The sequence below is a fragment of the Buceros rhinoceros genome, unplaced genomic scaffold (assembly GCF_000710305.1).
Source record: "Buceros rhinoceros silvestris isolate BGI_N320 unplaced genomic scaffold, ASM71030v1 scaffold18819, whole genome shotgun sequence".
NCBI lineage: Eukaryota > Metazoa > Chordata > Aves > Bucerotiformes > Bucerotidae > Buceros > Buceros rhinoceros.
The window spans coordinates 10870-19355 of NW_010429979.1; positions in this window are offsets into that span (position 1 = coordinate 10870).

Sequence of the window (8486 nt, forward strand, 5' to 3'; positions counted from 1 at the left end):
CTGACATGGATTTGTCACCCCATGCATTTAGATGTTCTCTCAAATGGTGCTTTTTTTTTGGTATGGGTTGGGGTGCTATCTAGGAGCTAGACTTTCTGAGTACCCGGTGCATCGTTAAGGCGTTCCTCCAACATCAGGTATGTGTAACGGTTTACTTAGTTGTCCAGCCTGACGAAAGCTTTTTGAAGGGAAACTTAGCGTCTCTTCAGTTTGTGACCTCTGATAGAAAATCAGTGACAGAGGAATGTCAAGCTGTCTGATCTGGATGTGTTATGTTCTGAGGTTTTTATCTGAGTGAAATATGACATTTAATGAGACGTCAATGAATAGAGTGTTTATCACCATGAAGCCAAGTGGCTGTTACCTCTGCTGCACTTAAGCGTGAGATGGGCAAGAAACTTCTACGAGATATACCTCTGTTGAGAAGATTTATCCCACATCTCTCCCGCTTGTCCAAGTGTTTGGTGTTCTTCCTACTCCAGATTTTGGGATTAAGACTGGGAGAGGTACAGTTTTTTACTCATTTCCTGTCCAAGGGTTTTACTTTCTATATATGTTGCTGATGGTTAAAGCAGGAATAGAAAGACTGTTCTTTATTTCAGTCCATCTTCCTGTTCAAACAGTATTTATGTCATCACATATTTTTTTTCTGTCTGCTCACTGACCCTTCCAAAGGCCAATTTAAAATTAGATTTAAAGATATTTAAGTTTCTGTAAATTTGAGATGAATCAAAAACTGCACAAAGGGAAGAATCTAAATGAGATTTTCACATCTGCTCATCTGAAGGAGCAGCTGACATGCTGTATATCTCATCTAGAAGTAGCCACATGGCCAGTCAGCACATATACATTAGTCCAATCATCAGCATACACATAGGTCCTGCCTAGCTCCACACATGCTGCTTTGTACCCCTTAGGAAGCTAAAAACGAGCAGGAGGAATGGTTACATCGTTTGAGGTACGGGAAATTTAGAAGCATGCTCAAGAAATAAGGTTTCATTGGTCCTCTAGTTCACTGAACAGCCTATTTCCCTCATATAACTGTATATAACTGTAACTGTATAACTGTTATATATATATATAACTGTATATAACTGTAACATATAACTAATTTTTTTTTTTTCAATTATTAGTATTTTTTCCACACTGGTTAGTTTAAGGACTTTTTTTTTTTTTTTTTTCCCCTCTCCACTTTCCAGCTATGGAATCCAGCCCTGCTGCTTTTATTATTTCTTTGGAACACACCCATGGATTTGCAAAAACGCTTGTTAAGTTTTAGGAAGTCTCGGTCAGAATATGGCCTCAGAGAAGTTATTCAGCCAGCATGTGAATGTATTAATGAATTGTCAGATTGCCAAAAGCACTGTTTGGTGTGCTTCATGTGTATGGTTTTGTTCACACGGTGCCTGAGTTACCCACTCTTTGCAACTCTCTGCTATCTAATGAACTTGTAAGGGCTAAAACTGGGCATTTGCATTGCCATTTTGAGCAACCTAAACTTCAGTTTGCTCTTCCAAGAAGAAAATGTGGATGAAGAGGAAATCCAGCTTGATGCCTATATGCAGACTAAGTGACATTGTCCCCAAAAAATTCTTTTCTGGGGCCACCATACTTCTCATTTCCAACCAACATTCCCTGTCGTGCTAAACTCTCTAATAGTCTTTATTTCCTTCATCCCTTAGGCTAGGGATTTCATACCTTCAGTCTGAGACCCTACTGCAGTCATAGTCCCACCACTCCGTTCCTCAATAGGACACTATTTTGTTTCAAGGTGCCTACCCTTCCCAATCATCATACTTACTGCTATCATATTTTCCCTAATAATATTGCTATTACACCCATTATCCTCAGTACAGGAAGCGGACATTAGGAGAGCCCCCGACACTCACTGAATACAACAACCCATCATTTCAGGATATTACATCGTAGCATACCTTTAAGTATTTCCAGCTACACTTCTGCTTGATTTGATTTTTTACCTAATTATGAGATGCTAGATTTCTTCTACGTTTGCTATACTGCAGATGTCAGTATAGAATTAGGTGGCTTCCAAGAGGTCCTCCTCAGGCTTGTGTGGTCTTTACATTATTTATGTTATCACAACACTGTACATAAAAAAGGAGGTTGTCTGCCTGCCTATCTCCTTTATATGCTTTCAGAAGTGATTCAAAATGTGTCATGATTTTTATTTTGGTATTAAGGAGAAATGGTGTCTATGGCAAAGAGGTCAAAAGAAGGTGCAGAAACATCCAAAACATTCCTCTCTTCAATGTAAAAGTATGTTTGCACTGAAGGAAGTTATTTATGCTAGTGAAGTGTGGAAACAAGTATTTTACATGTTGAAAACATACTCTCAGGACTTGTTCCTTTGATAAGAATGCTGGAAAATCCAAAGAGAGATGATTAGCTTGGGGTTTAGTTCCGTGACACAGATCAGGTTTTATCAGCCTGTGTAAGTCTCCATCAAGCTACAAGAAGAGTTGGTCCAAGCTGGAGGTCGTTGAAACTAAAAAAAGTAATTCTACTTGACCCCTTACGTACGATGGAAGGTGTTCTGAGGATGTTGCCATCAGTGATGCTTTAGCTTATAGAAGATGGATCCTCATGTTGTACTCTGGGTACTGCAGCTGCTTAGCAGGCAGTATCACAGGAGTAGGCATCCCTATTAACGTACTTGGCTACAAAGTGTGTAATGACTGCCTGCCTTACCAGACTTTATAGCTGGGGTAGCAGGGCAAGTCTGATGGAGGTATTGTAGTTCAGTCTCTTTAAAAAAAAAAAAAGAAAAAGGAAGAAACGACTGTCTCACAGAGGAAGCTGCTGACCTGAGTAAGTTCTATGCTCAGTGTGTGGAAATGCCCTGATCAATGCAAGCCTCAAGGCCTCTTCCCACCCATCATTTCAACTCTAACAAAACAAAACAAAAACAAACAAACAAAAGCTTTAATATAAATTATCCTAAAGCATGAGCACATTACTGTGCACGTTTGCACACAGTAGCCTTTGAAGTTCCATATTCACTCATGTGTCGTACCTCCTGCACACTAGAAACCCCTGGTCAGTACCTAGTGGATCAGAGACCAAACACCATTGGGACTTGAGGTCCCAGAGCAGTAGAGAGGCCAAAGTCCAAGGCTGACACATGGGTGAGATCCAGGCTTTTCTGCAAGGAGTGCAGGAAATGAAACAGCTCAGGGTGAGAGACTTGACATGCTGGACTGTACTAACATTTAAGCAAAGGGTAATGACCTAGAAGGCCTTCTGTAATAGCTGACTGACTGCAAACGAGACAGTGAAAACTGGATTCCTCATGTTCTTCTGAAAAATGCTTTGTTAGCCTGGTTTATTGTAGTAATATTGAGGAACCGAACAAAACAGGGGGTCCTAACTAGTGCTAAGACACGGTAATAGTAACCTTCTGCCCTGCTAAGACTGTAAATGGCACAGACAAGGCAGGTACAGTGTCTGAAAGGTCAGAGCAAACAGCAATATAATGCTTTGTTCTTCAGTGCTCCAGGAAGAGCTGTTTCTCCACTTACGTATGGCTTGCTCCCCACAGAAGAATAAAAAAAGGAATGGACAAGTGTTGCTGTTGGTATTGCTTTTATGCAACTGTAGGATATTAGACTGGGTCTCTAATGAACTTAGGATCTGGCAGGCTGGTGTTGCCAGTTGGATTTCAGTGTCAAGTGTTTGTGGAGAAGATATGCCAGATTTCACAGGGGCCGAAGTGCATGGCTTTGCATGTGTATGCACATTCAGGAGAGCGAACAACACAATGTATTCAGGGTTGTCTGTGAGTGAGACTGTTTGCACAAATTTCACTGTGAACATGGGAGGTGCTGCTTTGGCACCTGTGGAAGCCAATATGTGTGTGTGCTTTGTGCTGTGCAGTTCACTGTTGGAACACTAAGCTATGGCAAGCAGAGCAGGCTTCAGAGCACAAAACCTCCACAGAGGATGAGAAGGGGGAGCACAGACAGAGGGAGACAAAGTGATCTCAGGAGTCGTGGCAAAGTTGAAAAGGAGGGAAGACTAGAAAGACAGAGGTTGTAGCAGGCATAAAACGAGGAAAAAGAATAAAAACAAGCAACAGGTACAAAAAGGAATGAGAAAGGGGAGAAAATTTACCAGTCCTCTTTCTCCCTCCCCTGTCTTTCTTATCATGTCTTTGATCCTCTGGTGTTTTGTCCACAAGAGAAAAAGAGGCAGAAAGATGGGTAGATAGAGAAGAGAGGAGAAAAAGAATGAGAGGGGAGGAAAACAGACAGAATGAAACAGGTTTGTAGGAGAGCAGCAGGTCAGAAGTGAAGGCTTTGTGATCATTTGAATGTTTTCAATATGGTCAGATGCAAGATGAAGGGGAGAGGAAGGAAGAGGAATTGCGGGCAGGGAGCAGGCATAGTCTAGATCACCGAGGGATGACACAAGAAACTAGGACAGTGCCATGATAAGATGATAGAAGTCTAGCATGAGAAGGAGAACCATAAAAAGGCTTAAAGGTGGGGAACGTGAGAGGTGAAACTGAGATCTAAAGCCTTTCAGACAAGCATTTGCCTACTGAATTGGGGGAGAGGGGTTAGGGGAATGCAGTTCAGAAAAAAAGAGCAAGAATAGCCAAGAAAAACAGCCGAGACAAAAAAATTCCTGGATGATGTCAGAAGGGAGCGATGCTTTTCTCTGTGTTAGTAGTAGGTGAACAGTGAGGGATAACTCTGACAACACAATTAATAGATCCTGAGGTTTTACCTCCAGAAGGTATAAATACCCAAGCTTGACTATAGAATTGCCAGTGAGATGGTGGGATTTGACTGATACTATCCCTATGTCATTGCAGTTTCCTTCCTCAGGCATCTTTTTTATTAGCAGTAAGTGTCCCATACCCAGAGAAGTGCTGTGTGTGAAGTCCCAGATAGGAAAGAGGTGTAGCTGAGTTGATTGCTTGCCTTACAGCTGTCTGCCTGTAAAAGCAGTAAATAGAAGAATTAGACATAACATGCAATGCTGCTGAGGTCCCAGCCGTCTTCACAGCCGTTTCAGCACAGCCGTAACAAGCAAATATGCAGGAAGCCCCAAGCAGGAAAACAAAGAGAAGCGGCTTGTCCCCCCACAATGCTTCTAGGCCAGCAATGGACAGGGAAACAGGTGCCCCTAGGTGCAAACTCGCTTGCCTAGTGGTAGTTAGCAAACAGTAGACAGGGCTGAAAAGTGGACTCCCACACAGCGTTCAGTGGCTTTTCAGCAGGTGGTCAGGGCATGAGTGGCTCACCATGGAAAACGTGTTTGTCACAGCCCCACTGCAGATGAACCCATTCCATTGCCACAGCCTACAAACAAATCAGCCATGGCTCTTCAGCAGTGAACTGCTTGGCTGTAGAAGAAAAAATACGTCATTCAAACTTAGGCCTGACTCCAAAAGTCAAGATCTGTCATTAGGATTGCCAATAGGGCATGTGCCTTCAGCCAGAGTTACAATGTACACGGACAGCCCTCCAAATTCGTCCTGATGGGTTTTTTTCACAGTCAGCACCATGCAACTTTTACAATGTCAAGCTCCAGTGGTGAAGTGTATCTATACGATAGAAACCTCTATAGTGGGCAGATTTTGTGCATCCCTGTAAGCTGCTTGTCTTCTTTTCCCTGAGCCACCTCATATGTATAAAGGAGGCCAGAGACTTTTCTCTGAGTCAGTATGTTCTTGGAGAGCAAAAGTACATGTGATGGGACTAAATCATCTTCTTCTTCCACACATGAAGGGCTGCCAGGTGTTAGGGCTGGCCACTAGACAAATGACAGTTGCTCTGTATTAACACCACTCCCTCCCCAAAGGAGAATGGAAAGGAAATAAGGGAGAGAGACTTACGGGTTGGAAAAGAAAACTAAAACTGCTTTAATGAAACAATAATAACAATAAAATGAAATGTATACAAATATATACAAAACAATACAAACCCAACACAGCCCACCTCCCAAGCCTCCACCCCCATCCCTTGGCAATCACATCACCGTCACCAGTGATGCTGAGGACAGACACTGGGGAAGTTCCAGACCAGACTCAGTGGCAGACAGGAACCAGATTCAGGAGCTGGATTCTGGCACTGGATTCAGGAATGCACAGATTGGGATCAAAGGCAGAAGAATGGAAAAAGTCATCCTTGGACTCAGGCCATGAAGAAGACAGCTTGACCCTTGTGATTCCTCAGCTTTATACCAAATATGACATATATGGGATGGAACTGTTGGTCAATTTAGGGTCACCTGGCCTGTCCGCTCCTCCACACAGGTGTGGCTTCCAACTTAGCACATCCCCATTGTGGTACACAAGATTTATCAGTGACCTTGGTCTCCATAGGAGCAACTATAAGCAAGAGCCTTTCTGCACACCAATCCGTGGTGGTAACTGTGAACACCAAGCGTTATCACTGCTAGAAGCAGACACAGCAACAATATGCTGTTAACTTCAGGAAGTGCAGTCGCTAAGCGAGTTGAAAAGTAAAATCACTGAACAGAATGAGTTCTATTCTGACTCAGTCCAGGATAAGGGCAAAGGAAGAGTGAAAGCCTGTCAGTATGCGCTTGGTGTTTGAGCCTGGCATGTGGACACCTTCCTTGGCCAGTTCATGTTAGATTCAGTTAGGTACTTACCTTAGTGGCAGTGATGCACAAACGTTTTGCTCCACTTCCAGCTGGCTTCCTTGTTGCTGAGGCAGTACCTCAGCTGGTCTCTCTGGACTCTGCATCTGCAAGTCTCATCAGCTGCTTGTCATGGCCCAGTTTGAACTCTGCCTTCCTCTTCAGCCTTTCCCATGCCCAGAGGCATCAAGCACTCTATCAGGGTCCTACTAGCAGGACACAGTACCTCCTGCCATCTACTCACTGAATGATTGGTGTTTCTCCTACCTCAGCCAGCTTCCCCAGTCCTTTCCTCCCCATAATGAATCAGCTTTTAATTCCTTAAGTGTGCCACTTAGGATCACCTTGCCATTGCTCTCCTTGTCTCCAGAAAGGAAACACACTCGTTGCCCTCACCTCTGAAGACCTTTCCGTTTAACCCAGACACATGTTTGCAGATATGCTATCTTCTCACACCCTAAACCCTGACCTGTCAGTTTTTTGGAAGAACAAAAGGTTTGGAAATGTCAAAACATTTTAATTTGAGGTTGGCTTGTTTTCAAATTATATCTGACTATGTTACCACTTTTCATCTTTCTGCAAGCACTGGACTTTAACAGGAGTGCATATGCCATGACTACAGCCAGCCACAGGCATCCTGTGAGGTCTTATGGATGTGTAATTCTGTTAGCCACAGCGCACTGTGGGCAGCATAAATTCAAGGAGGAAGTATGAGCTTCATTGGATAAGGTGAGGGAACTGCAAGGTTATGGACCTAGACTTTCTAACAATCATTGCAACTTGAGTAAACCAGACACAAAGCAAAATGGTTTTTGTGTTTTTAACTTTTTTTTTCTTTGGAAAATGTTGGCAAAATGGAAATTTAGAAGAAAAATCAGTATGCTGAAACCCACATTTTCATGTAAGGAGAATTTATATCTAACTTCAGCCCAGCAATGCTTCATAGCCATGCCTTGTGGTATCCACTTACAACCATATTTAGTTTGCAATTTCTGAGAGTGCAAGGTGACTCTCAGCCCCCTGAACACTCTTGTGGCTTGTTTTTTTTTGTTTCATCTCTCTGCTCAAGGCTTCCTTTCTCCAGTGAGTTCTGGAGTAGGACTTCTGTTAGTAATCCTCCAAGACTCCATTTTTATTCCTCGAAGTTGCCATGGGCAACTTCAGATATCTTCTCTACATAGGCAACTCAATAAGTCTCTCTCTTTCTTCCAGACAGACCTCTTCCCTTCTGTTCGTATTGTAACCACTTGTGTAGAAGACTGATTGCTTGCTTATCCTTAGCTGCAGCATTGCCTCTGTGTTCTGCAGTATGAAGGACGTCTTTTTTCTGTTCATGGCTATTCTCTTCACTCCGCACTTACACAACAATGTAACTGCCTGGAAATCAGCAGCATTTCTATTTTGATCAAATCACTCATCCAATCACTCAGACTTGTTCATGCTGGATTGAGCACACATAAAGAAGATTCCCTGTCCGAGCTGCTTTCTGGGAAACTGGTTGGCACCAAGTAACCTGAGGTGCCTTCCACTCCTCTGCAGTCAAACAGGGCCCTCAGTTTCTCAGACCTTTGGCTTTGTTCTTTTCAGTCATTCTTGTTGCAAGGACATGCATATGGAATGCTTAAATAGTGATCACACATTAATCTCTACATGATCTTTGTGTTTTTTAATGTCTGTGATTAAGAGTAACACTATTTCACAGTAAACTCGGCCTGTTAGATACTTCTGTAATGGCACCTGGTGTTTTTCCTTTATTCTACTGCTTCATTTCTACACTAGGAGGATACCGGCACAAGAATCACTGCACACAAACACACACACGCTCCCCCCACCCACCCCCACACCCCCCCCCC